Consider the following 16,302-nt stretch of genomic DNA (forward strand, 5'->3'; position numbering starts at 1 on the left):
TGTTATTCGTTCGGAACCCTATTTTAACGTCGGATTTACGAAAGCATCTTTCAATTTTGTCTGTAATTCTTCCATTGTAAGTGAGAGCTACATATTTTTTCTTGTTGTTCCTCTTAACTGCTACTTGACTTCCTCCTCTTTGTTCCATTTGCCTGTTCTTTATCTTCCTATAAATATTCATCACCTGCTTACACGTATATCCGTGAATATTTATAGGAAGATAAAGAAGACCAGATTCAGGGAGCACACCTACTCTCATAACAAAACAGCTTTCGGGGCGCATATGGTTGCGACAAAGCACTCAGTCACGAACATTGAACACAATTTAGACATCCTGCGTAGAGCTCATAAGGGACGGTTTCTTAACATTTTGGAAGAGATTGAAATATACACCCACAAAAATAAAGATCCGGATTTAATCGTCAACGAGCAAAGCGAATTCAATCATAACGCCTATTTTAGCATTTATGACGACCTACTAAGATGACAACTGTTGCGTGTGGAGATCCAGGCCGAGGGATGGGAGATGGTGCGCGGTGGAGAAGCCGGAAGACGCGTGCAGCGCCTGGCGTCGTTGACGGGGCCCTCCTGTGCGGCCCTCTTGCCCGCGGCGATGGACATCAGACGACTGAGCGGACCGCGGCGCAACACCGAAATGGCGGGAACCACGGAAGCAGACCGTAGAGGAAAACAAGTTCACACCAGCACCATAGATATATAAATCGCCCTATGCTTTTTAGATCGCATAAAAATGATAATTTTACTGTTTTTTTTAATTTTGACACGTACAGATTTTAACCTTGACATCTACATATTTTAATTAAGTGTTTTTAATATAAAAAAAGATCTACTGAATACAGTATGTGCAAATGGAATGTAACAAATGTACCAGACGCCACCTGTCGGTAATAGTGTTATAATTAATATAAATGACGTGCACTCTGCCAGACAATTTTATGTGACGTAGCACGTGAAAGTTGCTGGATTTGGACGGGTTACTCCTGTAACTGAAATATCAGGTACGTTCTGGTACATTTGATGTTGATTAGATAGGATGAAAAAGATTTGCTTCCGTGAAATAGTAAATTAGTATCATAATTTTTACAGATCTGAAGATCGTTCTGAATGAACCGAAACCGGTCATATGAATAAAAAAAAATTTGCAATCAAGACGGATTTTAAGTAACATTATAAAATCACTGATTGATGTTATCCCATAGGACATTATGTCTGTTTTTGCAGAATTTTGTAAATTCGTTGCTGGGTGTTACTTGTATAATTTACCGTCAGATACCAAACTTTAAACTAATAAAGATATTGAAATCTGATTACACCATCAGGATAGTCGTGCAAATAATGGTAACGTACTTGTTTCTTTTTGAGGTATCATGATTCATCTGGCATTCATTAATTTCTATACGAACTGTGAAATGGCATCTTTGGCACTCCCAGCGTGTCTCCTGCATCTACAGAAGGCACCGTCCTCGTCACGGCGGAAATCCCACCCACGCGGCTTGACCACGCGCTTGGGCTACCCCTCTCGTCCGGCTAACGTTTGGCTCCACGTGCTTGCTGCCGGGCCCCGGCTTTTATCGATCGTCCTGTGAAGCCACCCCAATCCCGAACATATAATATTTCCAGGGCGCCACATCTCGCCCGTTACCTCACTAGCTCGAATCCAGATAATCATCTGCATAGGAGAAACGGGACTGCAGTAACGCAATCAAAATGTTGAAATGTATGGTGCAATATATCGAGGGAGTACTGAAAACTAATAAATCCGAATTGTTATGTGATTATGCTTAAAGACCTTTAAATAAAACCGCGTAGTCCGGAACCGCGGGACTGCTACGGTCGCAGGTTCGAATCCTACCTCGGGCATGGATGTGTGTGATGTCCTTAGGTTGGTTAGGTTTAAGTAGTTCTAAGTTCTAGGGGACTGATGACCACAGAAGTTAAGTCCCATAGTGCTCAGAGCCAGTTTTAAATAAAACAAACGTTGTGATTCTTGAGTTTCTCCCGGCGTATTTGATAATCAAAATATACACGGGTGTACTGCCGGTCTACAGTGTCCAACGGGCACAATTTTTCGGCGATCATACATGTCGCCATCATCAGGTGAACTGACGGACTGAGCTCCTGTGAACGTGCCAGCACGGAGATCCGTACACTATTGCTGCTCAGGGGGAACTGGGTTCGGTCGCGGTGGCGGCCGATTTAAATACCCTCCGCCCGCGGCGCGCTCACTCCGCAGTCCGCGCCCCGCGCCACGGTCGCGCGGTGGAACAGATTGCGACGGAGTCTGAGATGACGTCAGTGTGATGGCTCTGTCCGCCGTGCTCGTCACAACTATACATTTGCTCGATTTACTCTTGATTAACCCAATCGCTGGTTCCCAAGCCTTGCTAAGATTATAGCCACAGTCACGGTTTATGAGGTCGTCATTGGTGCGAATTTCGATGGCCTCTCTAACAACGCTGTCCCAGTATCTCGACGTCTGTACCAGAATCCTCGTGCGTTCATACTCCATAGCGTGATTTTCCGACAAACAATGTTCAGCGACCGCCGACTTGCTCGATACATCATTCGAGTGTGCCTCTGGTGTTCACGGCATCGATCTTCGACGGTACGCATCGTCTGACCAATATTCGAAATTCGCACCAATGACGACCTCATAAACCGTGACTGTGGCTATAATCTTAGCAAGGCTTGGGAACCAGCGATTGGGTTAATCAAGAGTAAATCGAGCAAATGTATAGTTGTGACGACCACGGCGGACAGAGCCATCACACCGACGTCTTTTCAGACGCTGTCGCAATCTGTTCCACCGCGCGACCGTGGCGCGGGGCGCGGACGGCGGAGTGAGCAGCCATAGTGTACGGATCTCCGTTCCGGCACGTTCACAGGAGCTCAGTCCGTCAGTTCACCTGATGATGGCGACATGTATGATCGCCGAAATATTGTGCCCGTTGGACACTGTAGACCGGCAGTACACCCGTGGATATTTTGAAAACAAACGTTATTAATATTCTACATCCTCATTCTTCAAGTCTACGTATTTGTTTCTGAACTCCGTGGCAGCGAACACATTTGTCCCAACAAGAAACCAGAATGTTTGACTCCGTTGACGGAGCCTCAACCTCACCTCCACTATCAAAGTGAAGTCCTTGAAGGTGTTTCTTAAGTTTTGGAGACAGACGGAAATCAGATGTGGCCAAGTAGAGACTGTATGGACGATGATCGATGGCAGTAAACTCTAGGCGTCGGACTGCTGTAGATGCCGCAGTGCTCTTGTGAGCCCTGGAATTGTCATGCTGAAGTAGAGGGCGCTACATGTGTGGACGAACTCCTTGATTTCGAAACTCCATAACAGAAGACTGTTTCTCTTACACCGACCTAGTTACGCTAAACATCGACGTGTTACACTCTTAATTTCGGAGCTCTCTGGAGGCAGGGGGCTACAAATATGTAGACATGAAGAATAAAGTTGTAGAATGTTAATGATGTTTGATTTATTTAAAAAGCTTTAAGAATTTTCGGCACTCTCGTATTAACATTGAAATCTATAGGCATCGTGGTTAATCTTCGTAATACACAGAGAGCATGAACGAACATTCATTCTAACAAGTAGACCAGTCAGTGTGAACTAAGACAATGGTTAAAAAGAAGACGGGAATTAAATTTCAAATGCACTTTTTTTCTCGCATAACGTTTTTACATCAAATGCTGTAAATACCTGCTTTCCACATCGCTGCAAAATTGTAGTCGAGCACACCATAAACAGCAGCAGCTAAGCAGGTAGCCCATGCTAGATTCTTGTAATATACTAAAACTATAATTAGCTGTCACTCTCATTTTCAATGCGCTATAATTTCCCTGTGTACCATGGACCTTGCCGTTGGTGGGGAGGCTGAAAGCAAGGGGCAACTACAGCCGTAATTTTTCCCGAGGGCACGCACCTTTACTGTGTGGTTAAATGATGATAGCGTCCTCTTGGATAAAATATTCCGGAGGTAAAATAGTCTCCCATTCCGATCTCCGGGAGGGAACTACTCAGGAGGACGTCGTTATCAGGAGAAAGAAAACCGGCGTTCTACGAATCGGAGCGTAGAATGTCAAATCTCTTAATCGGGCAGGTAGGTTAGAAAGTTTAAAAAGGAAATGGATGTGTTAATGTTAGATATAGTGGGAATTAGTGAAGTTCGGTGGCAGGATGAACAAGACATTTTGGTCAAGTGAATACAGGGTTATAAATACAAAATCAAATAGGGGTAATGCAGGAGGAGGTTTAATAATGAATAAAAAAATAGGAGCGCGGATAAGCTACTACTAACAGCATAGTGAATGCACTATTGTAGCCAAGACAGACATGAAACCCACGCCTACCACAATAATACAAGTTTAAAAGCCAACTACCTCCGCAGATGATGAAGAGGTTGAAGAAATGTATGATGCGATAAAAAAAATTATTCAGATAGTAAAGGCAGAAGAAAATTTAATAGTCATGGGGGACTAGAATTAAAATATAAGGAAAAGCAAAATAAGAAAAAGTATTAGGTGAATATGGACTGGGAGTAGGGAATGAAAGACGAAACCGCCTGGTAGAATTTTGCACAGAGCATAACTTAATCGTAGCTAACACTTTGTTTAAGAATCATGAAGGCCTGGAGACACAGGAATTTTTCAGACAGATTACATAATTGTAAGACAGAGATCTAGGTAACAGGTTTTAAATTGTAAGACATTTCCAGGGACAGGAGTGGATTCTGACCACAATTTATTGGTTACGAACAGTAGACTAAAACTGAAGAAACTGAAAAAAGGTAGGAATTTAAGGAGATAGGAATAAACTGAAAGAACCAGAGGTGACAGGAAGTTTCAGAGAGAGCATTAAGGAATGACTGACAAGAACAGGGGAAAGAGATACAGTAGAAGAAGAATGGGTAGCTTTGAGAGATGAAAAGGGAAGGCAGCAGAGGATCAAGAAGGGAAAAACGACGAGGGCTAGTAGAAATTCTTAGGTGACAGAGGAGATACTGAATTTAACTGATGAAAGAAGAAAATATAAAAATGCAGTCAATCAAGCAGGCGCAAAGGAATACATGTCTAAAAAATGAGATCTACAGGAAGTGTAAAATGGCTAAGCAAGGACGGCTAGAGGACAAATGTAAGGAGGTAGAGGCATATATAACTAGGAGTAAGATAGATACTGCCTACAGGAAAATTAACGAGATCTTTGGAGAAAAGAGAACCACATGCTTGAATATCAAGAGCTCAAATGGAAAACTAGTCCTAAGCAAAGACGGGAAAGCAGAAAGGTGGAAGCATTATATAGAGGATGTATATAAGGGCGATGTACTTGAGGGCAATATTGCGGAAATGGAAGAGGACGTAGATGAAGATAAGATGGGAGATATCATACTGCGAGAATAATTTGACAGAGCACTGAAAGACCTAAGTCACGAAAAGGCCCAGGGAGTACACAACATTCCAATGGAGCTACTGATAGCGTTGAGAGAGCCAGCCTTGACAGATCTCTACCATCTGGTGAGCAAGATGTATGACACAGGCGAAATACCTTCAGACTTCATGAAGGATATGGTAATTCAACCCCAAGAAAGCAGGTTGATAGGTATTAAAATTATCAAAATGTTCAAATGTGTGTGAAATCTTATGGCACTTAACTGCTAAGGTCATCAGTCCCTAAGCTTACACACTACTTAACCCAAATTATCCTAAGGACAAACACACACACCCATGCCCGAGGGAGGACTCGAACCTCCGCCGGGACCAGCCGCACAGGAAAATTATCGAACTGTCTGTTTGATAAGTCATGACTGCAAAATACTACCACAATTTCTTTACAGACGAATGGAAAAACTGGTAGAAGCTGATCTTGGGGAAGAAAAATTTGGATTCCGTAGAAATGTTGGAACACGCGAGGCAATACTGACCTTACGATTTATGTTAGAAGAGATGTTAAGGAAAGGCTAACCTATTTTTCTAGCATTTGTAGACTTGAAGAAAGATTTTGACTATGTTGTCTGGAATACTCTCTTCAAAATTCTGAAGGTGGCAGGGAAAAATTTCAGGGAGCGAAAGGCTATTTACAATTGATGCAGAAACCAGATGGCAGTTATAAGAGTAGAGGGGCATGAAAGGAAAGCAGTGGTTCAGAAGGGAGTGAGACAGGGTTGTAGTCCATCCCCGTTATTATTAAATCTGCATATTGAGCAAGCAGTAAAGGAAACAAAGGAAAAATTGGGATTAGGAATTAATACCCATGGAGACAATAATAAAAACTTTGAGGTTTGCCGATGACATTGTAATTCTGTCAGAGACAGCAAAGGACCTGGAAGAGCAGTTGAACGGAATGGGCAGTGTCTTGGAAGGAGGATATAAGAATAACATCAACAAAAGCAAGACGAGGATAATGGAATGTAGTCGAACGAAATCGGGCGATGCTGAGGGAATTAGATTAGAAAATGAGACACTTAAAGTAGTAGATGAGTTTTGCTATTTGGGGAGCAAAATAACTCATGATGGTAGAAGTAGAAAGGATATAAATTGTAGGCTGGCTATGGCAAGGAAAGAGAAGAAGAAGATAAATTTGTTAACATCGAGTATAGATTTAAGTGTCAAGAGGTCTTTTCTGAATGTATTTGTATGGAATGTAGTCACGTATGGAAGTGAAACATGAAAGATAAATAGTTTAGACAAGAAGAGAAAAGAAGCTTTCGAAACGTAGTGCTACAGAAGAATGCAGAAGATTAAATGGGTAGATCATGTAACTGATGAGGAGGTACTGAATATAACTAGAGAGAAGAGTAAATTGAGGCAAAACCTGACTAAAAGAAGGGACCAGTTGGTAGGACACGTTTTGAGGCATCAAGGGATCACCAATTTAGAACTGGAGGGAATCGTGGAGGGTAAAAATCGTAGAGGTAGACCAGGAGATGAATACACTAAGCAGATTCAGAAGGATCGTTGCAGTTGTTACTCGGAGATAAAGTAGCTTGCACACGATAGAGTAGCATGGAGAGCAGCAACAAACCAGTCTCTGGACTGACGACCACAACACCAACAGCTTCCTACAATTTAATATCAACAACAATAAAAGATATAAAACGTCTTAGCAGGTAATAATAATAACTGGCTTACATTTATGGTTATTACATCACTTTAGCACACATCATGGTTCATAATCACTTCCAATGTCTAGGACTTGCTTCTGCAACCATATTTGCCTCTCCTCTGAAGAGCGTTTCAGTCCAGCGTATTGTTTCAATTTGATTCCATAATTCTTCCATGGTGTTCCGCATCGTCTCTTCCGTAAGACTTTTCGTTCGACATGGTCTTTAAGAATACGGTTGTGACGTACCGTTTGGCCATTGGTTTCCGGTTTCCACAGGATCCACTGACTCGATGTTTCGTGTGTTCAGCTTGTTTACGGCAACCTTCTCTATGTCAGCATCTCCATTTCTTCCAGACGCTTACATCCTGTTTCATTAGGACCTATGTTTCACATTCGTATAACAAAACACTTCAGACAGATGGTCAGATCAATTCCTTCCTGGTAATAACATTTATGTGCCCGCGTGTCAGAAGTAGTTCCTTGTTACTGTCGCAACAATAATAATGTACTCGATATGAAATCAAAGCGTGGACTAAGCATCATCAGTATTCCACTTAGCACTAAGATGTCGAGTAAAGGTCTGCAGACTGCGGCTATGCGAGAGTGTGAATGAGAGATTTGCTGTTTCTTAAGCTCGTTTCTGCCTACTGTCAGTTAAGTCAATGATTATGTCTCTTCCATCTTGCGTAGAGATGGTCTTTCCCTTTCTGTCTTGCCTTATTCAACTCGCTGTTGCTTGCAGAGTGTACTTGTCGACACAAGAGTAGCGTCATATTTGTTATTGACAGCAGGTATCGCGGGGCTGTGAACAGTCGCCCTGCCCTGGCTGGAAAGTCCTTTGCAGGAGGTCAGGGCACAAACTTACCCAAGAGGACAGACCCTCAAGCGAGCAACAGAAAAGTAGCCCGTTTTAAACATACTGTGGTCTTTGGCCGGAAGACTGGTTAGATGCAGCTCTCCGTGCAAGTCTGTCATGTAGAAGTCTCCTTACCTTCTGCAAATTAAATCCATTTACTCACGACGCGTCTGTCAATCTACTCGTTCGTTTAATCACGTTGTTCCATAAATTTCTCTTCTCCCAGGTCCAGTCAGTATCTTCTCATTAGGTACTCGATCTAGCCACCTAATTTTCAGCATTGTTTTATAGTACTAAATTTCGGTAGCTTCTGTTCACTTCTTGTTCATCGTCTTGTTCATCGTCCATGTTTAACTTTTGTCGAAGGCTACCTTTAGAAGAGATTACCAAGCGTTTAAGTCCATACACGATGTAAACAAACTTCTCTTTCCAAGAAATGCCTTTATTTTCTCTTATCTGTGTTATATCAACTCTCCTTCGACCACCACTAGCTATTTTTCTGCCCTCAGAGCAAAACTTGCTTCTAATATCTCGTTTCGTAATCTAATTCCAAAAGCATCGCTTCATTTAATTTTAATACATTCCTTATCCTTGTTTCACTTTTGTTGCTGTTCATTTAAAATTTCTTATGATAAAACAATACATTCCGTTCAACAGCTCTTCCTATTACTTTACCATCTCTAACGTCTCAGAAACTCTGAAAATGACGTACACGAAACAACACTGGTCTGCAAAATTTTTCTCTTTGGGTCATCAATCTTCTGACTGGTTTGACACGGCCCGCCACGAATTCCTTTCCTGTGCCAACCTCTTCATCTCAGAGTAGTACTTGCAACCTACGTCCTCTATTATTTGCTGGCTGTATTCCAATCACTGTCTTCCTCTATAGTTATGCCCTCTACAGCTCCCTCTAGTACCGTGGAAGTCATTCCCTCACGTCTTAACAAATGTCCTATGATCCTGTCCCTTCTTCTTATCAGTGTTTTCCACATATTCGTTTCCTCTTCGATTCTACGCAGAACTTCCTCATTCCTTACGTTATCACTCCACCTAATTTTCAACATTCGTGTGTAGCACCACCTCTCAAATGCTTCGAATATTTTTTGTTCCGGTTGTCGCACAGTCCATATTTCAAAACCATACAATACTGAACCCCAGACGCACATTCTCAGTAACTTCTTCCTCAAATTAAGGCCTATGTGTGATACTAGTAGGCTTCTCTTGGCCAGGAATGCCCTTTTTGCATGTGCCAGTCTCCTTTTAATGTCCTCCTTGCTCCGTCCGTCATTGGTTATTTTACTGCCTAGGTAGCAGAATTCCTTAACATACTTCGTGACCATAAATCCTCGTGTTGAGTTTCTCGCTGCTCTCATTTCTGCTACTTCTCATTACTTTCGCGTTTCTTCGATTTACTTTCATTCCATATTCCGTACACATTAGATTGATCATTCCATTCAGCAGATCATGTAATTCTTCTTCAGTTTCACTCAGAATAACAATGTCATCAGCGAATACTATCATTGATATCCTTTCACCTTGAATTTTAATTCCACTCCTGAAACTTTCTTTTTTTTTCATCATTGCTTCTTCTATTACATATTGGACGGTAGGGGCGAAAGACTACATCCCTTTCTTATACCATTTTTAGCCCGAGCACTTCGTTCTTGATCGTTCACTCTTATTATTGCCTCTTGGCTGTTGTACATATTGAATATGACCCGTCTCTCCCTATTGCTTACCTCTATTTTTCTCTGAATTTCGAGCATCTTGCACCATTTTACATTGTCGAACGCGTTTTCCAGCTCGACAAAACCTATGAACGCGTCTTGATTTTCCTTTGGTCTTGCTTCCTCTATCAACCGCAACGTCAGAACTGCCTTTCTGGTGCCTTTACGTTTTATACAGCCAAACTGATGATGATCTGCAAAAATTACCGACGTCAACAGGTTACGATGTGTCACTGCCAAGTAATATAGCTCTATGAAACTTGCACCGTCCAGAAGGTAACTGAAGGAAATCCGCAAGGGACGGAAGGAAATAACAATTTTATTCAGTGACGATACTTTCCACGATGTTATCGCGATTTATGAGAGTCGCGTGGATATTACAAAACGCAGAACATGGTGATTAACAGAATGTGTGATCACCATAGACGGCAGTGCATGCTCTGGAACGTGCTTCCAAGGACATTTTGTTGTAGGGCATGCCATTCCTCCACCATCGCGGTTGACAACTGGTGGATGGTCGATCGTGCAAGTGGACACGCTGTAATACGTCTTCCCAGCGCACATCATACGTACCATATGGGGTGCAAGCCGATGGAATGGACAGGCCAGCCCAAGAGCCACTGCACCTGCGCTAATCGATGCAGCCGCACATTTTCACCCATGAATGAAACTCCGATAATAGGCACATGGGCAAAAAGAGTAGCTTTGAGGTGTTAGTGTGCCGTCTTCAAATATGTGGAAGTCATTATGCTTATGCAGCCTTATGGTTTCTCAATCGATAACACCTGAACCACGAGAATCATCATGTTCAACATGTTTCTAGACCTATTGTGCCAACACGTAATTGTTTTTATGAAGCAGGTTGTTATTGTTTGGGAAGGTCTAATGTCGCGTGGGCATACTGACCTCCAAATCTTTGAACACGTTACATGCACCAGCCAAAGTTACTGTGACTCTGTACTCCTTACCCACGTGCGTCTTTTCAGGGCTCCATTCGGCAATGAATTAATTCTTATCGATGACAATGCGTGACCACACCGAATAGTTAAGTTGGGGAAGATCTTGGAAAGATAGTCGACTGATGGACTGGCCTGCACGTTCTCCCGACTTAAGTCTCATCGAGCATAAGTTGGATACGTTTGAGATATGTACTGCAGCACCAGCACTTCCATCAGCAACCAGCCGGCACTAGTCAACACCATTGGTTGAGGAATGAAATGTCCTACGTTATGTATTCCTCACCGACGTTGTGACCAGCATGGGAGACCATTGCAGAGCACGAACTGCGGTCCGTGGTGGTCCGCACCCTGTTAAGATCACTGTCACATCTTTTTTATTGCCCAGAGGGCCATCAGTAATACCGCTGACAGTATAATTATTGTCCTTGAATAAAAGTGTCATATCCGAGTTTCTTTCAATTACCTTCTATACTTCACCGTGTCAGTTCATTGTGTGTATGTCTGAAGTTTCATCGACCTATGTTACTTGACAGAAAGATATCTTGCGAAAGTTACCTCCGTCCTTGTTTTGAGCACCAGTGTATAACATGCAATAAAATGTTATCGCGGAGTGAGAGGGGAATTGGGAAATCCTTGCCTGCCAGCAAGCTCAGTCGTACAACCGCGCTGCTGGAGGCATCCAAACAAGTTATTTTACGGGGTGACATTCTGACACCAGTTGTTTTGTGGACGTAGCTAAATGACGATACATCTTTCAGAAGGGTTGTCCTTTGCTCTAATTACCGGAAGCACTACGTTGCTTTGTGATTTACGAAAACTACCACGTTTTACGCGACAAAAGGTTCGATAACCTTGTAAACGAAGAATGTAGTATATAGCGTGGTTGAGCAGCTGCTGACGTTACTGTTAGGAAAGTAATTACTGCGGCACAGGTGCGCCGTCGCTGCCGTCCCCCGTGGCGGCCGCAGTCCGCAGCTGGCGGGAGATGCAGCCGGCTGCCATGACCACGCAGCGTCCAACAGCCTGCAGCCAGCAAACAGCACCGCCTACCATTAGGGGCTCCCCGCCGCGGGGACTACAACAGGTGCCACCCGTTACCTGCTGGCACTGGAGTCGTTCTCAATTACAACCCCGCCTTCAGGGGAACGATGCGTGGAGACTGTGGACACTCCACAGCAGATCCGTCTAAGGCTACACCGCTTCACCTTCTAAATCACTGGACCCGCATTTCAGTACAATCGCTGTTTTCATCCCTGACAATTCTACCCCCCCTCCCCTTCTCTCTCTCTCGCTCTCTCTCTCTCTCTCTCTCTCTCTCTCACACACACACACACCCACACAGACACACACACACGAGGACGCACACACAGTTAGACATTCTTCGTCAAAATAGCTACTTAATTATCTCGAAATGAAGAGAATAGTGATTGGCATAACATAATAAACACAGTGAGGCATCTCGAACCATGCAAACCAGCAAGCAACTAGCGCATTTCTAACATGACATCCTGGATGCCATTGAAACGTTCCCTTTGGAAAATTATAAATGACTGTGCTAGTAAACCTCTTATCTTATTTGATTTTCAAACATCTGTGCAAAACTGAACGTACCCAGACGTTCCTATCTTTACTTATTCTGATCATCACTAAACTGACACACAATATTTTTTAGCGCAACGCAGTCTGACTTTCAATAATGCCTACAAAATAATGGCGCTGACTAACAATAACCTGTACCTTTCATGAATCACTTACCTCACAAAAATCTTCGTTACTCGAACTACTGCAATACAGCGAGCGCCAATACTGCCATCTAAATAAAAGATTCAGACTGCTGAAGGCACTAACTACGGATAGGCATGGTTAGCAAATGAAAGATTTTGATGGAGAACCTTAATAATGTTCAAAAGTCATCATATGTATAGGCTGTTTAGGTTTTTATGTTGGTAACGCCACGTAGTGCCCTGTATGAAAATCACTGACTTTGCTGTGTTCAGTCGGTGGCTGGTTTGCATTGTTGGAATATTCGCTATTTTAGTGTTGGGCAGGTGGATGTGAACAGAGCGTAGCGATGTGCAGTTGGAGGTGAGCCGCCAGCAGTGGTGGATGTGGAGAGAGAGATAGATGTCAGAGTTTTGAGCAGACGATCTGGACGTATCTCCATCAGGAAACGGAAATTTGTTTAATTGGATGTTACGAGAGAGACACAGAACAAACAATGTATTTACATTAATAGCGTTCAAAAGTCATGACGATCTGGACGTATGTCGAACGGACCATCTGTACGTATGTCCGTCATATATATTATGACTTTTGAACGCTATTAAGGTAAATACATTGATTGTTTTCTATCAAAATCTTTCATTTGCTAACTATGCCTATCAGTAGTTAGTGCCTTCAGTATTTAGAATCTTTTATTTAGCTGGCAGTATTGGCTCTCGCTATATTGCAGTAGTTTGACTAACGAAGATTTTTGCGAGGTAAGTGATCCATGAAAGGTATATCTTATTGTTAGTCACGGCCATTCTTTTGTAGGGATTATTGAAAGTCAGAGTGCGTTGCACTAAAAAAAATATTGTGTGTCAGTTTAGTTATGATCAGAATAAGTAAAGAGAGAAATGTCTGAGTACGTTCAGTTTTACTCAGCTGTCTTTGTATCAAATAACGTAAATGGTTTACCAGCACAAATGTTTTTAAGAGGACGTTTCACCATGGTTCAAGGAAACCAGAGAGATCCAATGTTTCTTGAGTTCCGAAAAGCGTTTAACTCGGTACCATGCCAACGGCTATCCGTGAAAGTACGATTTTTCTTTTCTTGTGACTGGGCTGTGGTTTCCTTGATAAGCAGAATGCAGCATGTTGTCTGGGATGTAGAACTAGAATTAACTTCATACTAGAATTAACTTTATGAGTGCCCCAAGGACGCGTGTTGTGAACCTTGTTGTTCATGTTCTATACTAATGACCTAACATTACTAACAATTATCTCGGATCTTTCGTAGATGATCCATTTGCAAGTGGGCGTATCGATTTCTTACTTGAGTCAACTCTTTGCCTAGCACTGCATACCTATGGCTTTTTTGGCGTCCCGAGTAACGATGCCTGAGGGGGCTCCTGTAGGAATTTAAGCATTGAGGCAGCTCTGTCGCGATCGGCTGGGCTTTGGCGGTGTCGATGGAACCCTACGTAGTATTGCGTCTCATACCTTGGAGCAACAGTGGTTTCATCGTGTCTGCATGGTTGATGTTTATTTCGCGTGGGTGAACGCTCGCGTACTGGGGAGTTGCAACTTTACCGTGCATGTTCGATGAAGGGCCTTATTCTGGAGTTGGACTTCAGCAATGGCTGGTGGATGTGGCCTGATGCAAATTCCACGATTTTCTTCTGGATCATGTCGGCCTCTGCAGTTGAGCGGTCATTCCCACTTAGCACTTGAGATGAGTAGTTGCCCCAGTTCTGCCTCTCCCACAGCACTGCGCGTCTTCCTTGTTTTCTGTTCAGTGTCGCACGAGTCTTTGTGCGTCACATTGCTGTTTCTCGCCTAGAGTCTGGTGTCTGTACAGCAATCCTTGATGTGGCATTGTCTTTGCCGTGATATCCAACATGTTTCCCATGACGATTCCACGTACAGGGTTGTCAGTTTCTGTTTTGATAACACCCGTGGTGTAGGGGTAGCGTCTTTGTTTCATAATCAAAACGTCTTGGGTCAAGAGTTCGAATCTCAATGCTGCTTAAATTTTGATTAATAATCAGCATTGGCAGCCGAAGACTTCCGGCATGGGAAGTGAGCCGTGGTAAAAATTTGCTGTTTTGAAGAGCGCGCCGTAGCGCGTAGTGTAAAGCAGTCGCCCTCCGTTTCTGGCGGTGGCGCCGCTGTGGCAATCGCATCTTTGGTGTCTCCCTCTGATGGGAAAGGAGGTTGCCTGGTTACGTGCATTTAGGGGGCGCTATGAGCTCGCCAGACGTGAGTCTGAGTCTGTCAGTGTCGGCGAGTGTAGTCAGTTGGTCAGTCGGAGTGAGGCTCGGTCAGTCTCGCGTCACCAGTTGCTGCTCTGTCTCTCGTTCGCATTACTGCGGCTGTTAGTGTCCGTCTGTCGTCGGAGTGCTAGTATGTATGTCGTTTGTATCTAACTTTAGAGCCAGAAAATGAGAGTCTTGCCGCTCCGCCAGTAACAGAACTCAGCTAGTGGTCGCCCGGTCGGGGCTGAGTTCCTGCATCTGAGTCCGCGCGTTAGGCCGCCAGTCTGCTCGAGTTGCTCGGGCAACGGTCATTGGCGGTTGGATCGGTCGGTTGGTCGGTCGCGCACTGAGACACGAAATGACTTGTCCGCCTTGAGCGTCGGCGCATGTGAGGTCCCCACGTGAGTCCAGTGGGCCGCGCCGTATAGCAAGGGGTAGTGGCTTCGCGGTTGACACGAGAGCAACAGCAGCGAAACCACGATATCGAGCTGGCCGGGGAGAGCTGCGACGCCGTGAGACGGGAGATCGGAGCGCCTTCCTGCGTCCATTGAAGCGCCTGGCAGCGGACGGTTCGGGAGAGCGTTTTGGGGGTGCTGCGCCAGGTCTTGGCCAGAAATCGCAGTTTATTAGAAGTTAAGTGATTGGAGACATGTTGTTTCATTTACTTGTTAAATTCTACTAGTTTTCTTTGTGAGGCCACCAGCCGCTTTGTTTTGGGGTCGTCCCACGATTCTTCTCCGTTTGCCCACCCGCGGGGGAAGGTGGTTATTTGTGAATTGGTTGGTCCGTTTTTCCCTTGTGGAACTGGGGAGGTTTAGAGCAATCTGCGGTTCGGGTTGTTTAGTAACACCCCCCCCCCCCCCCCCTGTCAATCTGCCATACGTTAATAGCTGCCTCTGTCATGTTTGTCGGATTCCGTGTTAACGAATTTATTGCTTAAAGGCCGAATTCTTGAAATATGTTTTATCTTGCCTATCCTCTTGCGATGTGGTATATGTGTTCAAAAATGGTTCAAATGGCTCTGAGCACTATGGGACTTAACTTCTGAGGTCATCAGTCCCCTAGAACTTAGAACTACTTAAACCTAACTGACCTAAGGACATCACCAACATCCATGCCCGAGGCAGGATTCGAATCTGCGACCGTCGCGGCCGTGCGGTTCCAGACTGTAGCGCCTAGAACCGCTCGGCCACCACTTCCGGCTTGTATATGTGTAATGTAGAGCATGTTGTACATTTTATGTAAGTCTGCATATTATGGGTTTTATTTAAATAGTTATTTTAGGTTATAAAATTGCCACCCTTCCACCGTAAGAGTGCTTAAAAAAATTTAACAAATGCACTTTCGGTGGCAAATAATTTGTGTGTTGTACCATTTCCATCCCTGTTACGGGGTACATAGTTTACGTGTTTGTGTGAGTTGTAAATTTTTTTTTTAGTTTAAAGTAATCTGGTGTGCTGCAGATTTGCACCAGTGTACTCTTTCAGAGGTTGTTGTGAGCGGTCGTGACTATGGCAGTGTTGAAACGGAGCAGGCAAGCTTCTCAGCCCGAAGGCTCGTACTGTTAATATTGTTCTTTCTGCCTCTAAATAAAATTGTAACTTGATATTTCGAAGGTGCTTTTCTGCTTATAATTTTAAATCTGTTTTTGAAAAATCTTTTAGGA

The sequence above is a fragment of the Schistocerca nitens genome, chromosome 6 (assembly GCF_023898315.1).
Source record: "Schistocerca nitens isolate TAMUIC-IGC-003100 chromosome 6, iqSchNite1.1, whole genome shotgun sequence".
Classification (NCBI taxonomy): Eukaryota; Metazoa; Arthropoda; class Insecta; order Orthoptera; family Acrididae; genus Schistocerca; species Schistocerca nitens.